The 24,892-nt window shown below is 40.5% G+C and overlaps 1 protein-coding gene across 1 annotated transcript in view; it reads left to right on the top strand.

The window, feature by feature from the left end:
* The window catches only part of LOC115174472 (kelch-like protein 29), a 326,402-nt gene that overhangs the window by 5,781 nt on the left and 295,729 nt on the right, over nt 1-24,892 (top strand). The window contains exon 2 of the mRNA XM_029733020.1: nt 15,106-15,171. The gene's annotated coding sequence lies outside the window, so the exon portion shown is untranslated. The remainder of the gene's footprint in view (nt 1-15,105; nt 15,172-24,892) is intronic.

Raw genomic sequence — 24,892 nt, 5'->3', positions numbered from 1 at the left:
GTGTGTAGTTAAGGGCAAGGCATGGTGCTTTGTTTTGAGCCAGCTGCAGCTTTGCTAGGTTTTTCTTTGCTGCACCATATTACCGGCTACAAACAATATAGGCTAACTCCACTGTACTAACATCATACATTTAGATTGGGGGGTGGGGGGGTGGGGGGGGGGGGGTGTATTTGACTGGCAATTCAGGATTCGTTAGGTAATGCAAAATTGGTAAAGAGGGTTTGCTTTCATGTGCAGCTAAATCAAGCCCATCAGTTTCCAATGATATGAAGTGACAGAGGAAATATTCTGTATTTATTCAACATAAAAAAAACAAATCACATTTGGACCTTTTTTACCTTTTTTAAAGTATATTAATATACTCAGTCGGAAGCTGATGACCTAGAATGGATTTAGCCTATTTTCAGCTATTCTATGATTTATATGACAGGGACAATGCAATGGATGCTAAGCAAAACTGTTTATTTTTATCCATACAGGTTCTAGCCAGCCTCAACACATTTTTAAGCTTTGCATTGGTGTGTGCCATTGTTGTCAAAAAGGTATTGTCACTGTGGGCTATTTCATATAGCTATCATGGGTTGTGTGGTATCTCCTCCAGAAACTAGTACCAATCCTACCTTTCCCATCAATATGCTGCGGTTTCATTAGCCTCTGAGCTAATAGGCTGGCACCCTGGGGGCCAGGGCCAAAGGCTATACTGATTAGACTATCAACCAATTCCAAACCAACCCCTGGCTTCTTCCCCCTAGCCTCTTCACTTCTTGTATATAGATTTGAAAGGATGTGATTGGTGTTATCTAAGTAATATGGCAAACATTTAGAGAACATCAGAGGGCAAGGTGAAGCTTCAAGCAATTATTGCTGAATCCAATCCAAACCTTTCTATTCAGTTACATCCACAAATAGTATGGCAACGAGGGTCAGAGAAGTTAGATAAAGCGCATAGGCCAACAGATCTGGGACCAGGCTAATGCAGTCATTTGGCTAATCCAAACCTTTCAGACCTCCATTAGGAGCCTAGAGGTGAGGGGCTAGGGGGTGGGGAACTAAGGGTTTGGTCTGGAACTGGGCCTGTATACGCAGTCCCCTCCAGTCCCCTGCAGGTTTAAGCGGGGGGCAGCCTAAACCCGTTAACTTCACATGATGACACAGCAGACTAGTTTCACACAGGAGGGAGATCTGGGGGCCTGGGACACTGCCTGGTGGACATGGAAAATCAGAAATCTACCGTTAACTCCTAGCTCCTCCTGGCAAGCCTTTGTTTGTGTATAAAGACTTGCGTTAAGGCACGGACGCACCAGTAGCGTTTGCTGGCCCGAAAATACTTAGCACCTCTGAACAGAGTGCCGGCTGTCATTAGCAAACCGAGTGCAAATGGATTCTACACGTCGAAACGGGGGGAAAATGTCCGCAGTCAGACGCCTACTGGCGGGTGGTCTCTAAAACACACCGCGGCGAACGAACGGCAGACGAATGGCAGACCGTAACTCGTGTGATGTGTTTTCGCCTTTTAAAGCCACAGTCTGAAAGATTTCCGCAGTGATTTAAAACTACTGCATTTGACTTATAAACACCTTTTTTTGGGGGGGAGAGATTTAGTACAACGGTCTTACCTTATTGTAGAAATCAAGAAATAGCCATGTAAAAATGACTCCATTGTAAAAAATGTTGGTGGTCTATAAGTGTGGCTTTCAGCTGTCTTGCTGTGTTGATTGCTGTTAGCCTGTGAATGTGACAGTGCTGCTCCCCTGGTATCTATCTCTTTTATAGAACACACCTTCTCTTTAATATTTGCTATGAAACTTGAAATTGAGCTCAGGTGCATCCTGTTTCCATTGATCATCCTTGATGTTTCTACAACTTGATTGGAGTCCACCTGTGGTAAATTCAATTGATTGGACATGATTTGGAAAGGCACACACCTGTCTACACAAGGTCCCACATTTGACTGTGCATGTCAGAGCAAAAACCAAGCCATGAGGTCAAAGGAATTGTCTGTAGAGCTCCAAGACAGGATTGTGACAAGGCACAGACCTGGGGGAGGGTACCAAAACATTTCTGCAGCATTGAAGGTCCCCAAGATACACAGTGGCCTCCATCATTCTTAAATGGAAGAAGTTTGGAACCACCAAGACTCTTCCTAGAGCTGGCAGCTCTGCCAAACTGAGCAATCGGGGAGAAGGACCTTGGTCAGGGAGGTGACCAAGAACCTGATGGTCACTGACAGAGCTGAGGATTTGTGGTTTGTGGTCTCTGTGGAGATGGGAGAACCTTCCAGAAGGACAACCATCTCTGCAGCACTCCAGCAATCAGGTGTTTATGGTAGTGGCCAGACGGAAGCCACTCCTCAGTAAAAGGCACATGACGGCCCGCTTGGAGTTTTCCAAAAAGCACCTCAAGGACTCTCAGACCATGAGAAACAAGATTCCCTGGTCTGATAAAACCAAGATTGAAGTTCTTGGCCTGAATGCCAAGCGTCCCGTCTGGAGGAAATCTGGCACCATCCCTACGGTGAAGCATGGTGGTGGCAGCATCATCCTGTGGGGATGTTTTTCTGCGGAAGGGACTGGGAGACTAGTCAGGATCGAGGGAAAGATGAACGGAGCAAAGTACAGAGAGGATGAAAACCTGCTCCAGAGCTCTCAGAATCTCAGACTGGTGCAAACATCTCTGGAGAGACTTGAAAATAGCTGTGCAACCTGACAGAGCTTGAGAGGATCTGCAGAGAAGAATGGGAGAAACTCCCCAAATACAGGTGTGCTAAGCTTGTAGCGTTATGCCCAAGAAGACTTGAGGCTGTAATCGCTGCCAAAGGTGCTTCAATAATGTACTGAGTAATGGGTCTGAATACTTATGTAAATGTTTTTTTTAGTACATTTGCAACCATTTCTAAACACCAGTTTTTGCTTTGTCATTATGGGGTATTGTGTGTAGATTGAGGAACAGAAACAATTTAATACATTTGAGAATAAGGCTGTAATGTAACAAAGTGGAAAAAGTGAAGGGGTCTGCATATCCAAATGCACTGTAAATGTTGCTATTAGTTAGCAGGGGTCTTTACTTCAACATTGTTGTTTTTGATGTATTTCCAATACTTTTTAAATACTTTTTCTACTAGATGTTTTCTAAGACCCCCTTTTCCATGTGTTTGACCAGAAGTCAAAGCCTTTGCTTATTCCTAATTTTTGTTGATGGAAAATGTTTGAAACATCTATACTGTATATGCCTTAACTTTTTTTTTTAAACTCTGATGTGATCCTTCGAATTTCACGTTAGTGCTCATGGGTTTTTTACGTGGAAATGACAGTCTTCCATTGAACTAAAAACTCTATAAATGGTAAATGAATTCGTAACTAGTTTACAGCTAATGGAAGTATACATAAAATTGACTTGCAGCAATACCTCATTTCCATACCCATGCGTAGGAGTTGAAAGGTGGCTCTTGAGTTAAAAGAGGATACATAAATCATGGATCCATGGGTGGTGATCTGAATATCTAATACTATGTATTTGCATCATGTTTGTATTGTAGACTATGTACTATAGCAATGGATTAAAACGGTATATCAATTGGCCGTAACCAACTGTTATGATGTATGTGTTTTTCATTTGTGATTTAGTTGGACCGTGTTGTATGCTGCTTCTATCCACTATTTAGTGAACAATGACCATGTTCATTAATCTGGCAGTGTATACAGACGGACGATGTTAGAAAAAAGTATTTATACTGAACAAAAATATAACATGTATACAACATGCAACAATTTCAAAGATTTTACTGAGTTGCAGTTCATATGAGGAAATCAGTCAATTGAAATACATTCATTAGTCCTTAATCTATGGATTTCATGACTGGGAATACAGATATGCATCTGTTGGTCACAGATGCCTTAAAAAAAAGAAAATGGCCTCACAATGGGTTTCAGGATCTCGTCACGGTATTTCTGTGCTTTCAAATTGCCATCGATACCATACCGCCACCATCAGGCACTCTGTTTGCAACATTGACATTGGCAAGCCGCTTGCTCACACGACGCCAGAGTCGTTTTTACTGAAATGCGTGCTGGCTTCTCAGGTGAGTCCATAGTAGCTGTGTGTCGTTGATATAATTTTCTCTGCTGCACTGTTCATAGTGTGTTGCCACATTCGTTTAAAACATGTAGCTGGAAGGATGCACAATTATGAATGTGAAAATGGAACAAATGTCTTTTATATTAGTCGCTATTGGATGTTTATTTTTATATTGGTGACATAAAATTGCAGTTTCCAAACATGCCTTCAGAAAGTATTCATACCCCTTCACTTTTTAAATTTTTTGTTGTTACAGCCTGAATTCAAAATGGATTACATTTTTTTTTATCACACCTATCTACACACAATACCCCATAATCACAAAGTGTAAACATGTTATTAGAAATTTTAGCAAATTTATTGAAAATGAAATACAGAAATATGTCATTTATGTAAATATTTACACCCTTGAGTCGATACATGTTAGAATCCCCTTTCGCAGCATTTACAACTGTGTCTTTCTGGGTACGTCTCTTAAGGGCTTTGCACACCTGGATTAGCTCTATTCAGTTTCTTTTTATTGTAAAAAAAACTTTCTAGTCCTTGCCGATGACAAGCATACTCGTAACATGATGCATCCAGCACCATGCTTGAAAATATGAAGTGGTACTCAGTGTTGTGTTGCATTTGCCCCAAACATAACACTTTATATTCAGTACATTTCTTTGCCACATTTTTTTCAGTTTTACTTCAGAGCCTTATTGCAAACAGGATACATGTTTTGGAATATTTTTATTCTGTACAGGCTTCCTTCTTTTCACTCTGTCATTTAGGTTAATGGTGTTGTTGATCCACCTCCCTTTTCTTCTATCACAGCCATTAAACTCTAATTGTTTTAAATCACCATCGGCCTCATGGCGAAATCTCTGAGCGGTTTCCTTAGGAAGGACACATGTATATTTGTAGTGACTGGGTCTATTGATACACCATCTGATGTGTAATTAATAACTTCACCATGCTCAAAGGGACCCCTTGCGAAGCATTGAAAAACCTCCCTGGTCTTTGGTTCAATCTGTGTTTGAAATTCACTGCTTGACTGATTAGAGATTATTGTATGTGTTGGGTACAGAGATGAGGTAGTCATTCCAAAATCATGATAAACACTATTGCACACAGAGTGAGTCCATGCAACTAATTATGTGATTTATTAAGGAAATTCGTACTCCTCTAACTTATTTACGCTTGCCATAACAAAGGGGTTGAATACTTATTGACTTAAGACATTTCAGCTTTTCATTTTTTATTAATTTGTAAAAATGTCTAAATACATAATTCCACTTTGACATTATGGAGTATTGTATGTAGGCCAGTGACACAACATCTCAATGTAATCCATTTTAAATTCAGGCTGTAACACAAAACAATTTGGAAAAAGTTGGGGGGTGGGTGAAATACCTCTGAAGGCACTAACATGCGCACGAACGCAAACACATACACACACACACGGACGACACCAGGACATTTTGTGCTGCTGCGATGGTTAAAAATGTTTTCCTGAACTTTCTAATACTTTTCTGATGCATTTCAGCCACTTAGGCTACTGATGAAAATACACATTTTTAGACCTTTCCCATATGCTGTTCAGACCTTGACATATTTTCTTATTAGCCTTATGAACATAGACACTTGGTGCAGTTTCTGTGCTATAATGGTTAAAAAGGCCACTAGGCCTACATCGTTTTTATAACAATATAGCTAAAGCCACTATTGGCTAAACAGGAAAAATAAGTGATTTAGATATTGAAACATACTTGTTCATTGACTTACTGAAATTATTCACTTGTAATTGTACTTTTTTTTGGATTATTTTAAATATAATTGTAACAGTAGGCCTTTATCCTCATATTGCAATAACCTCATATTCCTTGGTTACTGGCCACAATCCATTTGATTTCAATAATTTAGAAGTTTTGATTATTTGTCCTTGGGGAGAGCACAGCACATGGAAGAAAACGGGAATGGACGCTGGAGGTGCTGCAGATACATTTTAAATACATTTACCAAATGTATATGATTACTATCTGTAAAGAAATAAATGAAATCATAAATACTACACCAGAGAGCATAATGTAGCCACAAAATAGATATGGATTGTGTTTTATCATCTCACGAGTACCTTTAGGCCTACAGTCGGGAAGCCCGCAATTGGGGAGCATGTGCGGCAAATACCAAACGGTTGATACAGTTTTGGCTTCAAAACAGCTGAGAGCAGCTAAAAGGCCTTTTCGTAAGATTTCAAAATGCAATCGGAGGAAAAACAGTTTGTATGAGTCCATGCCACAAAATTTTCTGGCTATAATTTTCGGCATATTTTACAATCTGTGGCTCCTCTCTTTTCATTGGCCTATGCTATTGGTTGCGTTTAAGACACGTTTGTTTTTATTGATCTCAGTAGGATATGTCAGAATAGCCTGTCATTTGTGTGGTATTAGAAAATATTATTTCAATGTCTCCAGTCATGTAGAATTGCATAAAATTATTTTAGAAGAGGCTTTTTTTGTTGTCAGACCCGCAATACCATGATGCATGCATGCAATGCTTTATTATAGGTGTTCCAATGCAAACCCTAACACACACACACACACACACACACACACACACACACACTCTACTATTCAAGTGGAACAGTAGTTACTTCACCACCCTTCACAGGCCACTGTGTAGCATGATGTAGCAGACTTGAAAGGCGGGTAATTGTTGCTTGCATCTGAAGCCAAAGAAATGAACGCCGGAAAATCATATCTAGGAAATAATCACCTCTATGGTACCCTATTAAGGCTGGTGCGACTGCTAGGTTTGTGGTGCACCGTATATACAATGCCATGTATGTGTAACCCCTAGTCAAGTTCTTCAAAGGAAAACAGAAATACCGCAATCATAGAACTGACCCTGGTTTTAATAGAAGTATTCTGAGCATAGCCAAAGCTATCTCTTGTCGTTTTTCTGCTGCCTATGGCCCTTTGGTGTGCAATGGCTATAGCCTTCTGGGTAAGAATCAAGATCAATTACAATTTATTTGCATTGTCAGCTCTCAAACTGTTTGAATTTGAGTGAGTAGGCCTAGGACCTTTTTTGTAGGTTATTAACAGTTGAAACACTTAAATCAACCCCAGCAGCTTGTCTCAAATGGAGTCAGTGGTGCCGGCCAAGTTAGATTATTAATGGTGAGTCTCCATCTCTCAAACTCTAATTGGTCTCTGGTGATTGTGAAGCATTCTGATTAAGAAATGCCATTAAAATTGATGTATTATGCCTGCAAGTCTGTTTCTCAGTCAGATAGCTATTTTAATCAATTGATAATTACACACGATTTATTGCTTGAGTTCCTGTTGACAGCTTCACAGTAATTGGTTACATGGCAAGTTTTGTGCTGTGCTGTTTGAATGACATCGAAAATATATATTGTGCCAAATAAAGTTGGGAGGACGATAAATGAGTAAAAAGTTATTTCATAGAGCAATACATCATGGGTAGTTTTAGCATTTGTTAACTCAAAGACAAGTATGCTCTATATTCTGTATCTAAGTTAAACTTAGGCCTAAATCACATCCATGTGTCAATTATAGCCAGTCTATCCTAGTTGGTATGTATCTGTAATGTTCACTCACAATCTGTGAGTATGTTTTTGACTTTATTAATGTCATCCATGGGTGACTTTTCACACAGTGTGTCTTATCCATTAAGGAAATGCTAATGCCTGCTGGGAGTGAGAGGAAGCTCTATGTAAGTGGGCAATTCCATGTAAAAGGACCCATAAGTACCAAATGTGAAGTTCATAGTAGTATGTCAATTTAATTTAATTGTCAAAAAAAATAAAAATATTATTTGACCATTTCTATCCTAAACATTTGGAATAAGCAAAGGCTTTGATTTCTGGTCAAACTGATGGAAAATGGGTCTTGGACAACATCTACCAGAAAGTCTTAAACGTTAATAGAAATAAATCAAAACACCAATAATGTTGAAGTAAAGACCCCTGCCAACTGACATATTTAGTTTTAGAGAAATTATTTGCCTTCTGTAAGTTTAATAAACATTGCCTTGTAATTCCATTACCAAAAACCCACATATCTTTAAGATATTTTCACATTTCTCTCCCTCATGAGGAGGGAGGATAATGAAAGTTCACAGAAGTAACAAATACATTTGTATTTGTCACGTGTGCAAAATACAAAGGGGGTAGACTACTGTTATATGCTTACTTATGAGCCCTTTCCCAACAATGCAGAGTTAAAAAGTAAGAAAATAATAAGAATTAGCAAAAAAATAGAAACACAATACAATAACAAGGGGTACCGATACCGAATCAATGTGCAGGGGTACGAGGTAGTTGTGGTAATAATATTATTACGTAAATGTAGAAAATGTGAGTCAATGCAAATAGTCCGGGTAGCCATTGGATTAACTGTTCAGAAGTCTTATGGTTTATGGAAGCTGTTCAGGAGCCTTTTGGTCCCTGACTTGGCGCACCAGGCACCGCTTGCCATACTGTAGCAGAGAGAACAGTCTGACTTGGGTAGCTGGAGTCTTTTGACAATTTTTTTAACGGGCCTTCCTCTGACATCGCCTGATATGGGGGTCCGGGAATGCAGGGAGCTCGGCCTCCGTGATGTACTGGGCCTCCGTGATGTACTGGGCCTCCGTGATGTACCGGGCCGTAAGCATTACCCTCTGTAGTGCCATGCAGTCGGATGCCAAGCAGATGCCATACCAAGGTCTATTTAAACGGTATTGATGGTTATTTTTATTTTCATGACGGACTACATCCATAACCGTCAGTTACACAGTTATTCAGTTAATGTCACAGCCCTAAATGTCATAGCTGACACCCCATTCTTTCTGCAGACATCCTTGAATCTTAATTCGGAGCAGATATTTCAACGTTTTTTGAACGCACAGTCGCATAAAGAACTGAGAGATTTTTTTTGTTACCGTAATTCTGTTACCCAACTTTGCATCTGCATAGTTCTTGTCTATTGCTGGTGGGGTAAGTTTCTCAACCAAGGGAAATCGCAATGAAAGTGTGTCTGGACACTTCTATAACATGCCGTTTACAAAAATAGAGACTTGATTCATTTAGAAGAATTACATAATTCAGGATATAGTTCTACAGAATGTTCTACTTTTAGATGCACGATGATAATGTGTTTAATAACTGATAGATTTATCATATTGTAATTATTTCACCACTATGGCCTATTTGTTGCTTTACCTTATCCTACCTCATTTGCACACACTGTATATAGACTTTTCTATTGTGTTATTGACTGTACACTTGTTTATCCCAGTGTTGTTGTTTGTCACACTGCTTTGCTTTATCTTGGCCAGGTCGCAGTTGTAAATGAGAACTTGTTCTCAACTGGCCTACCTGGTGAAATAATAAATGAATATTAATATTAGCAAGATAAGGAATATTATAATTCGGATGAATTAATCTAGTACTAGTGTTTCAAGTGATTAGGTACGATAAGCCTAATTAATAAACAGTTAATGTCATAAATTAACCATCAATATTTCACGTGCAATATAGAGTGCGTTTGGAAAGTAAATTGTTTTTCCCTCATCAAGCTACACACAATACCCCGTAATGACAAAGCAAAAACAGGTTTTTAGAAATGTTTGTTCATTTATAAAAAATTTAAAAAACTGAAATATTACATAAGTATTCAGACCTTTTACTCAGTACTTTGTTGAAGCACCTTTGGCAGTGATTACAGCCTCGAGTCTTCTTGGGTATGATGCTACAAGCTTGGCACACTTGTATTTGGGGAGTTTCTCCCATTCTTCTCTGCAGATCCTCTCAAGCTTTGTCAGGTTGGATGGGGAGCGTTGCTGCACAGCTATATTCAGGTCTCTCCAGCGAAGTTCGATCAGGTTTATGTCCGGGCTCTGGCTGGGCCACTCAAGGACATTCAGAGACGTGTCCCGAAGCCACTCCTGTGTTGTCTTGGCTGTGTGCTTAGGGTCGTTGTCCTGTTGGAAGTTGAATTGTCACCCCAGACTGAGGTCTTGAGAGCTCTGGAGCAGGTTTTCATCAAGGATCTCTCTCTGTACTTTGCTCCGTTCATCTTTCCCTCGATCCTGACTAGTCTCCCAGTCAATGCCGCTGAAAAACATCCCCACAGCATGATTCTGCCACCACCATGTTCACCGTAGGGATGGTGCTGGCAGGCTTCTTCCAGACGTGACGCTTGGCATTCAGGCCAAAAAGTTCAATCTTGGTTTCATTAGACCAGTAAATCTTGTTTCTCATGGTCTGAGAGTCTTTAGGTGTCTTTTGGCAAACTCCAAGCAGGCTCTCATGTGCCTTTTTTACTGAGGAGTGGCTTCCGTCTGGGCCACTCTACCATAAAGGCCTGATTTGGTATAGTGCAGCAGAGATGGTTATCCTTCTGGAAGGTTCTCCCATCCCCACAGAGGAACTCTAGAGCTCTGTCAGAGACACCATCACCTCCCTGATCAAGGTCCTTCTACCTCGATTGCTCAGTTTGGCCGGGCGGCCAGCTCTAGGAAGAGTCTTGGTGGTTCCAAACTTCTTCCATTTAAGTATGATGGATGCCACTGTGTTCTTGGGGACTTTCAATGCTGAAGAAATGTTTAGGTACCCTTCCCCTCAGAGCTCTACGGACAATTCCTTTGACCTCAACTGTGGGATCTTATGTAGACAGGTGTGTACCTTTCCAAATCATGTCCAATCAATTGAATTTACCCCAGGTGGACTCCAATCAAGTTGTAGAAACATCTCAAGGATGATCAATGGAAACAGGATGCACCTGAGCTCAATTTCGAGTCTCATAGCAAAGGGTCTGAATACTTATGTAAATAAGGTATTTCTGTTTAAATTTTTTATAAATTTGCAAACATTTTTAAAAACCTGTTTTCCCTTTGTCATTTTGGGGTATTGGGTGTGTGTGTGTGTGTGTGTGTGTGTGTGTGTATATTGCTGAGCATTTTTTACTTATTTAATCAATTTTAGAATAAGGCTGTAACATAACAAAATGTGGAAAAAGTCAAGGGGTCTGAATACTTTCCGAAGGCACTGTATAATTTGTCTGCAACTGCAGACAACACCCCAAACTATTAATAACATGAGTCTATTCACACTAGCGAGCCTCTATTCACACTAGCAAGCCACCGTTTTGACTATTCACTAAGGTAAAATGTGCAGCATTTTGAGAGGTGTTTCAAATCTTGCACACTCATCATAATGGAATTCATCCAGCCAGGGCTTTGAGGGGAAAAGGAGCATGTATACATGTTCTACCAGTTTCTCTGAGCTGTGGGTCATTTCTTATCGTTTACTTGCCAGATGTCCAACATCGGCACCTTTTTTTTAGTTTGGCTGAAACATGACTAACCTCTCAAACACGGCTTTGAACGGCAGATGGAGACATGATAAGACAATCAACGAGTACAATGATGTCCTTTGTATTTAGGCAAATTACCATTTAGGTAGTGGGATAGTCTGGATGTTTCCATATATCTGTTGGCATTATTGAAGGTAAATATTATGCGAAACTGAACATGCTTTAGATTAAAGTATTAAAAATAGCATATCTTTCTGTGATGCTGTTTATATTTAGGTTTTTGGGTTGGAGTGTATGCTATAGCTATTGAGTCCTAGAGGGAAAAACCCTGTTTTCCAACCATTTACCATCCTCTGGTTACCATCTCCCGGTCTCTGGGATGGATGACATCATGACATGAGATCATAAGATCATAGATCACGTTGTGGTGACTTCCAAACACTGTCACCGTGGACCAGTCAGAAACGGCCTTGTTTATGAAACAACAAAGCGTTGTTTACGTTCGTACCACAATAGAGACCTTTGAAGTGCCATCACTCATACAGAATGCTGGCTTTGTTATCAGCTGATTTAAAGACAAGCGTTCAGTTCTAAATGCAACATAAAATACTGGTCATTCAGTTCAGAATGCAACATCAAATACTGGTCATTCAGTTCGGAATGCAACATAAAATACTGGTCATTTAGTTTAGAATGCAACATAAAATGCTGGTCATTTAGTTTAGAATGCAACATAAAATACTGGTCATTTAGTTCGGAATGCAACATAAAATACTGGTCATTTAGTTCGGAATGCAACATAAAATGCTTGTCATTTAGTTTAGAATGCAACATAAAATACTGGTCATTTAGTTCAGAATGCAACATAAAATGCTGGTCATTTAGTTCGGAATGCAACATAAAATACTGGTCATTTAGTTCAGAATGCAACATAAAATGCTGGTCATTTAGTTTAGAATGCAACATAAAATACTGGTCATTTAGTTCGGAATGCAACATAAAATGCTGGTCATTTAGTTTAGAATGCAACATAAAATGCTGGTCATTTAGTTTAGAATGCAACATAAAATACTGGTCATTTAGTTCGGAATGCAACATAAAATACTGGTCATTTAGTTCGGAATGCAACATAAAATGCTGGTCATTTAGTTTAGAATGCAACATAAAATGCTGGTCATTTAGTTCGGAATGCAACATAAAATGCTGGTCATTTAGTTCGGAATGCAACATAAAATGCTGGTCATTTAGTTCGGAATGCAACATAAAATGCTGGTCATTTAGTTTAGAATGCAACATAAAATACTGGTCATTTAGTTCGGAATGCAACATAAAATGCTGGTCATTTAGTTTAGAATGCAACATAAAATGCTGGTCATTTAGTTCGGAATGCAACATAAAATGCTGGTCATTTAGTTCGGAATGCAACATAAAATGCTGGTCATTTAGTTTAGAATGCAACATAAAATACTGGTCATTTAGTTCGCAATGCAACATAAAATGCTGGTCATTTAGTTCGGAATGCAACATAAAATACTGGTCATTTAGTTTAGAATGCAACATAAAATGCTGGTCATTTAGTTTAGAATGCAACATAAAATGCTGGTCATTTAGTTCGGAATGCAACATAAAATGCTGGTCATTTAGTTCGGAATGCAACATAAAATGCTGGTCATTTAGTTTAGAATGCAACATAAAATACTGGTCATTTAGTTCGGAATGCAACATAAAATGCTGGTCATTTAGTTCGGAATGCAACATAAAATGCTGGTCATTTAGTTCGGAATGCAACATAAAATGCTGGTCATTTAGTTCGGAATGCAACATAAAATACTGGTCATTTAGTTTAGAATGCAACATAAAATACTGGTCATTTAGTTCGGAATGCAACATAAAATGCTGGTCATTTAGTTTAGAATGCAACATAAAATGCTGGTCATTTAGTTCGGAATGCAACATAAAATGCTGGTCATTTAGTTTAGAATGCAACATAAAATACTGGTCATTTAGTTCGGAATGCAACATAAAATGCTGGTCATTTAGTTTAGAATGCAACATAAAATACTGGTCATTTAGTTCGGAATGCAACATAAAATGCTGGTCATTTAGTTTAGAATGCAACATAAAATGCTGGTCATTTAGTTCGGAATGCAACATAAAATGCTGGTCATTTAGTTCGGAATGCAACATAAAATGCTGGTCATTTAGTTTAGAATGCAACATAAAATACTGGTCATTTAGTTCGCAATGCAACATAAAATGCTGGTCATTTAGTTCGGAATGCAACATAAAATACTGGTCATTTAGTTTAGAATGCAACATAAAATGCTGGTCATTTAGTTTAGAATGCAACATAAAATGCTGGTCATTTAGTTCGGAATGCAACATAAAATGCTGGTCATTTAGTTCGGAATGCAACATAAAATGCTGGTCATTTAGTTTAGAATGCAACATAAAATACTGGTCATTTAGTTCGGAATGCAACATAAAATGCTGGTCATTTAGTTCGGAATGCAACATAAAATGCTGGTCATTTAGTTCGGAATGCAACATAAAATGCTGGTCATTTAGTTCGGAATGCAACATAAAATACTGGTCATTTAGTTTAGAATGCAACATAAAATACTGGTCATTTAGTTCGGAATGCAACATAAAATGCTGGTCATTTAGTTTAGAATGCAACATAAAATGCTGGTCATTTAGTTCGGAATGCAACATAAAATGCTGGTCATTTAGTTTAGAATGCAACATAAAATACTGGTCATTTAGTTCGGAATGCAACATAAAATGCTGGTCATTTAGTTTAGAATGCAACATAAAATACTGGTCATTTAGTTCGGAATGCAACATAAAATGCTGGTCATTTAGTTTAGAATGCAACATAAAATGCTGGTCATTTAGTTCGGAATGCAACATAAAATGCTGGTCATTTAGTTCGGAATGCAACATAAAATGCTGGTCATTTAGTTCGGAATGCAACATAAAATGCTGGTCATTTAGTTTAGAATGCAACATAAAATACTGGTCATTTAGTTTAGAATGCAACATAAAATGCTGGTCATTTAGTTCGGAATGCAACATAAAATACTGGTCATTTAGTTTAGAATGCAACATAAAATACTGGTCATTTAGTTCGGAATGCAACATAAAATACTGGTCATTTAGTTCGGAATGCAACATACAAGACTGGTCATTCAGTTGTAAATGTAATATTGTTGTAGGTGTTGGATGGTGTAGCACCTCTGACCTGTATCGTTTGCTCTGACTACTCCCTGGGATCATGTTCAATTCCAGCCATGCTTCCAACCTGACCTTTACCTCTCTCTGTCTGGTCTAACATTGACCTCTAAACGTGTATACACAGACGCACACATGCCCACACACATTCACACTCCTGCACGCGCAAATGTGTACACACACACGCCCACACAGCGCATGCACACACAGAAAGAGAGGGAGAGAAATATGCTTTATCAGATATCTGTCAGGTTTAGCTGTAGTGTAGTGTATCACACACCATGTTTGGGATGTAATTTGTCTGCACTCAAAGATTACCACAAGCATGTTTTTGAATTTTACATGCAGTCCAATTGGTGTGTGTGTGAGTGAACTGATGTCTGATTTGAAGTAAACCTATTTTGGAAAGATGCTGAGACTGATGCTAATTATCAGTATGAGTGTTTTTCCCTTTTCTCACCAATATGCTGTGGTGTTGTTGTTTCTGCAGGTGTAGACGCCAATACTCAGATCTCATTTGTCTGTGATGAGAATCGCCATCCACCAGAGACCTAAGGTACGGTAAGATATCAAACGCTCATTATCTCATCTACCAATAAACAATTCATCATGCCTGGAGAAAAAACACCAATCATGAAAATATAAATATAGATATATATACCAAATGACTAGGTAATCTGATGCAGTCGAGCATACCATTTTCTAAGCAAACATTGAAATATTGATGTTGATTTGCCTGAAACTGTCTCAATGACTGATGGTAATTTCATAGTATAGCTCTCTTTTGACGTTTTTAAAGATTTGTTTGAGTGTTGTTGGAAAAACGGATCCTATTATTGTTACATGTTCATGAGCCTTTTGTGATCTGTTGAGGTTTATATGGTTCAAGTAATTCGTTCAGGGTCAGATGCACGACCATCAAATACCTAGTTCTGTATCTTCTGCGTATAATATGTGAGCAGACTTTAGTTCATGTCTCTTGGTATTAGAACAGCAAGAAGAAGCGTAACAGGTTAGGCTCTAAATGTTTCTGAGTTTGGTAATTAGACTTAAATTACACCCCTTGATCATGTAGTATGGTGTGTGGTGTGTGCACATCTATGCGATTTGTTTAATTAGTGGGGGGTCAAATTACTTGATTCACGGCTTCATTAATTTTGATTGACTTCTCCTCTCCTTCCAAATGAGGGGAATGAGGGAGGGAGGGAGATAGGGGAGGGTGACCTAGGTCTGTCTTTGTCTAGTCCTACCTGCCAAGATCTTGGAATTCTGAGAGCAAGCAAAAAACTGCAGCCAGGCACCAAGCAATTATGGGTTTAGTGTCCGGTCTCGGGTCATTAAGAGATAGGATTACTGCTGGGCCGGAGGACCCCAGGAATGTGTCGTCCCCTCTGGTGGCCCGACTTACCGCTGATGAAATGGAATTGAATTAATGGGGCTGCCCACAGCGCTGCCTGATTAAAATGACACACACGGCTTTGATCCATGCTGGCCCCTCGAGGGACATAGGGGTGTGGGGTGAAGGGGGATTGGGAGGAGGGTGTGTGTGATTATTTTAATTTTATTTAACCCTTATTTTACCAGGTGTCACTCGGCTGTGTGCTTGGCTTGGGTCAGTGCACCCCTGATTTTAACACTACTCATTATGTGTGCTGGGGTCCATCTCCAAACCCCACAACCTTCTCACTGGGGGGCTGAACCTGTCAGGTGCAGAACTGGTTGCCTGATTTCGGGTCAATGGGTTAAACAAAAACAACTACAGAGATAGCAGCTGTAGATCCGAGATGGGTGACTCCAAATATAACATTGTCAAGTAGAAATATATTAAACCAAACAGAAACCAAATACAGTTCATGTTTGACTTTGCGATGCTCCTTTGACTGTAAACATCGCAGTATATATTTTGTCTGAAATACTGCAAATAGAAGTAAATGTGTTGAAGATAAATAAAATGCAGTAATGTTTGTCTTTTGAGATGGAAAGTAGATAGAGAGAGGTAGCTATATTAAATTAAACTAAGTCAGGGCCACTGGTTTCCACATACTCCGGTCAGTTAGGGACACTGGTTTCCACATACTCCGGTTAGCTAGGGACACTGGTTTCCGCATACTCCGGTCAGTTAGGGACACTGGTTTCCGCATACTCCGGTTAGCTAGGGACACTGGTTTCCGCATACTCCGGTTAGCTAGGGACACTGGTTTCCGCATACTCCGGTTAGCTAGGGACACTGGTTTCCGCATACTCCGGTTAGCTAGGGACACTGGTTTCCGCATACTCCGGTTAGCTAGGGACACTGGTTTCCACATACTCCGGTTAGCTAGGGACACTGGTTTCCGCATACTCCGGTTAGCTAGGGACACTGGTTTCTGCATACTCCGGTTAGCTAGGGACACTGGTTTCTGCATACTCCGGTTAGCTAGGGACACTGGTTTCTGCATACTCCGGTTAGCTAGGGACACTGGTTTCTGCATACTCCGGTTCGCTAGGGACACTGGTTTCTGCATACTCCGGTTAGCTAGGGGTAGGCTGAAGAAGTTGAAAATGCCTGCTGTACCCTTGAAGTGCGTTTAGCTTGATTCAGCTTAGTGCGGTACTTAGCTGTATAGACAGAAAATCACGAGGGCTGCCTGTTGTAAAGGTGTCTGCTTAGCAGAAAACAGAATGATTGTAATGATATGACCTCTAACATGGAAACCAGGCAGTGCGTGTGTGATATGGTATGTGCATATAACTGCAAGGTCATGTTTTCTACCAGCCCTTGGTCATTAGTAGTAAAAGTGCCTCTGCACATCCATTGTCATAATAAAGCGTATACTTTCCGCTAATTTGAAGCCTGAGCTCGCACTCACACACTGTATGCAGACTGCAACACGCAGACATTAACATTGAAGCATTGTCTCTCAGCCGAGTGATTAAGACATTGCGCCCAGTGGGGGGTCGGGTGGAGAGTGGAGACCCCTGGGGATAGAACACACAGCAGGGGTCACATGACAACACACACACACACACACTCCCCCCCCCCCCCCCCCCAAGATCCCCATGCTGCACCACACGGGTCACAACATGACATCTCACCCGGGCCATTGAGCCTAATATCTGTGAAGGAGCTACTGAGGCACGCACGCGCGCACAAACGCAAACAATCAGCGTCAGCCTGTTCACCATCCATTAGGGACCATGGTTTAGCATCAACTCCATCTAAAGGGAAATTAAACTAAACCCACAGCACTATCCAGAATTATTACTCTATACGTTTGCATTACAACGTTGCCTGCTGTGTTTTGTTTTTTCTTCTAAAGTACACTTTAGTAGGTGGTTTCAGTGAGAGAATGAGTATCACAGCGGTGGGTGATATAAGGCAGGGAAAACCTGAAACAGAGAAACTTCAATCCACTTGACACCTGTATGTGTGAGTTTTATCTAGCTGTGGAGTGTTAAGAGCTATTGCTGAGAGGATCCCTATAGTCTCTCTCTGTGTCTGTCTCTTTCAATTCAATTCAAAGGCCTTTATTGGGACGGGAAACATACAGTACCAGTCAAAAATGTAGACACACCTACTCATTCCAGGGTTTTTCTTTATTTTTGCTATTTTCTATTGTAGAATAATAGGGAAAACATCAAAACTATGAAATAGCACATATGGAATCATGTCGTAACCAACAAAGTGTGAAAAAAATGCAAATAGATTTTAGATTCTTCAAAGTAGCCACCCATTGCCTTGATGACAGTACATTGCAATGAGGGTAATGAAATACAGTTAATTTCAGTAGTAATAACAATAATAGTACATGGCTAATAATAAAAAAAAGAATGTACACGACGATAGTTACACTATATATTACTTGTAAGTTACAGCCTTCAGAAAATATTCAGACTCCTTGACTTTTTCCACATTTTGTTATAGCCTTATTCTAAATTCCTCATCAATCTACACACAATGCCCATAATGACAAAGCAAAAACAGGTTTTTATACACTGCTCAAAAAAATAAAGGGAACACTTAAACAACACAATGTAAGACAATACTAGACCTCATGTGGCTGGAGTGTGTCAGCAGTTCCTGCAAGAGGAAGGCATTGATGCTATGGACTGGCCCGCCCGTTCCCCAGACCTGAATCCAATTGAGCACATCTGGGACATCATGTCTCGCTCCATCCACCAACGCCACGTTGCACCACAGACTGTCCAGGAGTTGGCGTATGCTTTAGTCCAGGTCTGGGAGGAGATCCCTCAGGAGACCATCCGCCACCTCATCAGGAGCATGCCCAGGCGTTGTACGGAGGTCATACAGGCACAAGATTATTTATTTCATTCAGATCTAGGAAGTGTTGTTTAAGTGTTCCCTTTATTTTTTTGAGCAGTATATATTTTTTTTGCTAATTTAGATTTTTATAAAAATCACATTTACATAAGTATTCAGACCGTTTACTTATTACTTTGTTGAAGCACCTTTGGCAGCAATTACAGCCTTGAGTGTTCTTGGGTATGACGCTACAAGCTTGGCACACCTGTATTTGGGGAGTTTCTCCCATTCTTCTTTGCAGATCCTATCAAGCTCTGTCGGGTTGGATGGGGTGTGTTGCTGCACAGCTATTTTCAGGTCTCTCCAGAGATGTTTGATCGGGTTCAAGTCTTGGCTCTGGCTGGGCCACTCAAGGACATTCAGAGACTTGTCCAAAAGCCATTCCTGCGTTATGTTGGCTGTGTGCTTATGGTCGTTGTCCTGTTGGAAGGTAAACCTTCACACCAGTCTGAGGTCCTGAGTGCTCTGGAGCAAGTTTTCATCAAGGAACTCTTTTGTACTTTGCTCCGTTCATCTTTGCCTCAATCCTGACTAGTCTACCTGTCCCTGCCGCTGTACAAAATCTCCACAGCATGATGGTGCCACCGCCATGCTTCACAGTAGGAATGGTGCCAGGTTTCCTCCAGACGTGACGCTTGGCATTCGGGCCAAATAGTTCAAACTTGGTTTCATCAGACAAGGGAATCTTGTTTCTCATTGAGAGTCCTTGGGGTGCCTTTTGGCAAACTCCAAGCAGGCTGTCATGTGCATTTTAACTGAGGAGTGGCTTCCGTCTGGTCACTCTACCATAAAGGCCTGATTGGTGAAGTGCTGCAGAGATGGTTGTCCTTCTGGAAGGTTCTTTTATCTCCACAGAGGAACGCTAGAGCTTTGTCAGAGTGACCATTGGGTTCTTGGTCACTCACCTCCCTGACCAAGACCCTTCTCCCCTGATTGCTCAGTTTGACCGGACGGCCAGCTCTAGGAATTGTTTTGGTAGTTCCAAACTTCTTCCATTTAAGCTAGTGGTTAGAGCGTTGGACTAGTAATCGAAAGGTTGCAAGATCAAATCCCCGAGCTGACAAGGCACAAATCTGTCGTTATACCCATGAACAAGGCAGTTAACCCACTGTTCCTAGGCTGTCATTGAAAATAAAAATGTGTTCTTAACTGACTTGCCTAGTAAAATAAAGGTAAAAAAAAGAATGATTGAGGCCACTGTGTTCTTGGGGACCTTCAATGCTGCAGACATTTTTTGGTACCCTTCCCCAGATCTGTGCCTCAACACAATCCTGTCTCAGAGCTCTACGGATAATTCCTTCGACCTCATGGCTTGGTTTTTCCTCTGACATGCACTGTCAACTGTGGGACCTTATATAGACAGGTGTATGCCTTTCCAAATCATGTCCAATCAATTTAATTTCCCACAGGTGGACTCCAAGTTGTAGAAACAGCTCAAGGATGATCCATGGAAACAGGATGCACCTGAGCTGAATTTTGAGGGTCTGAATACTTATGTAAATAAGGTATTTCTGTTTTTATGTTTTAGACATTTGCAAAAATGTATAAAAACAAGTTTTCACTTTGACATTATGGAGTATTGTGTGTAGATTGCTAAGGATTTGTATTTATTTAATCCATTTTAGAATAAGGTTGTAACGTAACAAAATGTTACGAAGGCACTGTATATATTGGTCATGGGATGTCCCTCGGGCTATGGCATTTATTTATATATATATATATATATATATATATATATATATATATATACACATACACATACACATACACATACACACACACACAGTATACAGTCAAGTTTGGACACACCTACTCATTAAAGCGTTTTTCTTATTTTTTCAAACTTTTTCCCACATTGTAGAATAATAGTGAAGACATCAAAACTATGAAATAACATATGGAATCATGTAGTAACCAAAAAAGTGTTAAACAAATCAAAATATATTTTAGATTCTTCAAAGTAGCCACCCTTTGCCTTGATGACAGCTTTGCACACTCTTGGCATTCTCTCAACCAGCTTCACCTGGAATGCTTTTCCAACTCATCCCAAACCATCTCAATTGGTTTGAGGTCGGGTGATTGTGAGGCCAGGTCATCTCATGCAGCACTCCCTCACTCTCCTTCTTGGTCAAATTGCCCTTACATAGCCTGTAGGTGTGTTGGGTCATTGTCCTGTTGAAAAACAAATGATAGTCCCACTAACCAGATGGGATGGCGTATCGCTGCACAATGTCGTGCTGGTTAAGTGTGCCTTGAATTCGAAATAAATTGCGGACAGTTTCACCAGCAAAGCACCATCACACCTCCTTCTATGCTTCACGGTGGGACCCACACATGCGGAGATCATCAGTTTACCTACTCTGCGTCTCACAAAGACACAGCAGTTGGAACTAAAAATCTCAAAGGACAGATTTCCACTGGTCTAATGTCCATTGCTCGTGTTTCTTGGCCCAAGCAAGTCTTTTTCTTATTGGTGTCATTTTAGTAGTGGTTTCTTTAGCAATTAGACCATGAAGGCCTGATTTACGCAGTCTCCTCTGAACAGTTTATGTTGAGACGTGGCTGTTTCTTGAACTCTGTGAAGCATTTATTTGGGCTGCAATCTGAGGTGCAGTTAATTGAGGCTCTTCAGAAGAGGAAACTCTGGGTCTTCCTTTCCTGTGGCGGTCCTTATGAGAGCCAGTTTCATCATAGCGCTTTACGGTTTTTGCAAATGCAAAACTAACTTTTAACACCTGATAATTGAAATGAATTACAGGTGAATACCTCATGAAGCTGGTTGAGAGAATGCCAAGAGTGGGCAAAGCTGTCATCAAGGCAAAATGTGGCTACTTTGAAGAATATCAAATATTTGTTTTAACACTTTTTTGGTTACTACATGATTCCATATGTGTTATTCATAGTTTTGATACCTTCACTATTATTTTACAATGTTGAAAACCCTGGAATGAGTAGTCGGAAGTTTACATACACTTAGGTTGGAGTCATTAAAACTCATTTTTCAACCACTCCACAAATGTCTTGTTAACAAACTATAGTTTGGGCAGGTCGGTTAGGACATCTACTTTGTGCATGACACAAGTAATTTTTCCAACAATTGTTTACAGGCAGATTATTTCACTTATAATTCACTGTATCACAATTCTAGTGGGTCAGAAGTTTACATACACCAAGTTGACTGTGCCTTTAAACAGCTTGGAAAATTCCAGAAAATGATGTAATGGCTTTAGAAGCTTTTGTTAGGATAATTGACATAATTTGAGTCAATTGGAGGTGTACCTGTGGCTGTATTTCAAGGCCTACCTTCATACTCAGTGCCTCTTTGCTTGATATCATGGGAAAATCAAAAGAAATCAGCCAAGACCTCCAAGTCTGGTTCATCCTTCGGCGCAATTTCCAAACGCCTGAAGGTACCACGTTCATCTGTACTAATGATAGTATGCCAGTATAAACACCATGGGACCACGCAGCCGTCATACCACTCAGGAAGGAGACGCGTTCTGTCTCCTAGAGATGAACGTACCTTGGTGTGAAAAGTGCAAGTCAATCCCAGAACAACAGAAAAGGACCTTGTGATGATGCTGGAGGAAACGGGTACAAAAGTATCTATATCCACAGTAAAACGAGTCCTATTTCGACATGACCTGAAAGGCCGCTCAGCAAGGAAGAAGCCACTGCTCCAAAACCGCCATAAAAAAGCCAGACTACGGTTTGCAACTGCACATGGGGACAAAGATCGTACTATTTGGAGAAATGTCCACTGGTCTGATGAAACAAAAATATAACTGTTTGGCCATAATGACCTTCATTATGTTTGGAGGAAAAAGGGGGAGGCTTGCAAGCCGAAGAACACCATCCCAACCGTGAAGAACAGGGGTGGCAGCATCATGTTTTGGGGGTGCTTTGCTCCAGGATGGACTGGTGGACTTCGCAAAATCGATGGCGGCATGAGGAAGGGAAATTGTGGATATATTGAAGCAACATCTCAAAACATCAGTCAAGAAGTTAATGCTTGGTCGCAAATGGGTCTTCTAAATGGACAATAACCCCAGTATATAAACTCAGCAAAAAAATAAACATCCCTTTTTCAGGACCCTGTCTTTCAAAGATAAATCGTAAAAATCCAAATAACTTCACAGATCTTCATTGTAAAGGGTTTAAACACTGTTTCCCATGCTTGTTCAATGAACCATAAACAATTAATGAACATGCACCTGTGGAACGGTCGTTAAGACAGTAACAGCTTACAGACGGTAGGCAATTAAGCTCAGTTATGAAGACTTGGGACACTGAAGAGGCCTTTCTACTGACTCTGAAAAACAACAAATAAAAGAGGGTCACGTTCCAGGTCCCTGTTCATCTGCGTGAACATGCCTTATGCATGCTGCAAGGAGGCATGAGGACTGCAGATGTGGCCAGGGTAATGCATTGCAATGTCCATACAGTGAGATGCCTAAGACAGCGCTACAGGGAGACAGGACGGACAGCTGATCGTCCTCGCAGTGGCAGACCACGTGTAACAACACCTGCAACAGGATCCGTGCATCCGAACATCACACCTGCGGGACAGGTACAGGATGGCAACAACAACTGCCCGAGTTACACCAGGAACGCACAATCCCTCCGTCAGTGCTCAGACTGTCCGCACCACCGGGTGATGGTCGGATTCGCGTTTATCGTCGAAGGAATGAGCGTTACACTGGGGCCTGTACTCTGGAGCAGAATCAATTTGGAGGTGGAGGGTCCGTCATGGTCTGGGGGGGGGGGGGTGTCACAGCACCATCAGACTGAGCTTGTTGTAATTGCAGGCAATCTCAACACTGTGCGTTACATGGAAGACGACCTCCTCCCTCATGTGGTACCGTTCCTGCAGGCTTATCCTGACATGACCCTCCAGCATGACAATGCCATACTGCTCGTTCTGTGCGTGATTTGCTGCAAGACCGGAATGTCAGTGTTCTGCCATGGCCAGCGAAGAGCCCAGATCTCAATCCCATTGAGGACGTCTGGGACCTGTTGGATCGGAGGGTGAGGGCTAGGGCCAATCCCCCCCAGAAATGTCTGGGAACTTGCAGGTGCCTTGGTGGAAGAGTGGGGTAACATCTCACAGCAAGAACTGGCAAATCTGGTGCAGTCCATGAGGAGGAGATGCACTGCAGTACTTAATGCAGCTGGTGGCCACACCAGATACTGACTGTTACTTTTGATTTTGACCCCCTTTGTTCAGGGACACATTAATCCATTTCTGTTAGTCACATGTCTGTGGAACTTGTTCAGTTTATGTCTGTTGTTGAATCTTGTTATGTTCATACAAATATTTACACATGATAAGTTTGCTGAAATTAAACGCAGTTGACAGTGAGAGGATGTTTATGTTTTTGCTGAGTTCATGTATGTCTCTATATACAGTGGGGGGAAAAAAGTATTTGATCCCCTGCTGATTTTGTACGTTTGCCCACTGACAAAGAAAGGATCAGTCTATAATTTTAATGGTAGGTTTATTTGAACAGTGAGAGACAGAATAACAACAAAAATATCCAGAAAGACGCATGTCAGAAATGTTATAAAAAGATTTGCATTTTAATGAGGGAAATAAGTATTTGAGCCCTCTGCAAAACATGACTTAGTACTTGGTGGCAATCACAGAGGTCAGACGTTTCTTGTAGTTGGCCACCAGGTTTTGACATGTGTTTTTCTGGATTTTTTGTTGTTATTCTGTCTCTCACTGTTCATATAAACCTACCATTTAAAATTATAGACTGATCATTTCTTTGTAAGTGGGCAAACGTACAAAATCAGCAGGGGATCAAATACTTTTTCCCCACACTGTATATCTGGCAGTAATATTAGTGGTTTCTCCCTCACCCAGAATAATTCCCAGCTTTATGTCATTAGTAAATGCACAGAAGTTGGGAATTGATTGAGATATTTTCTTGAAAAAACGTGATCTTATTTGTGAGTATTTCTCACAGTA

This window comes from Salmo trutta, chromosome 35, assembly GCF_901001165.1.
Source record: "Salmo trutta chromosome 35, fSalTru1.1, whole genome shotgun sequence".
Classification (NCBI taxonomy): Eukaryota; Metazoa; Chordata; class Actinopteri; order Salmoniformes; family Salmonidae; genus Salmo; species Salmo trutta.
Note: the sequence above shows the minus strand (reverse complement) of the source record. Positions and strands in the feature narration are given on the sequence as shown.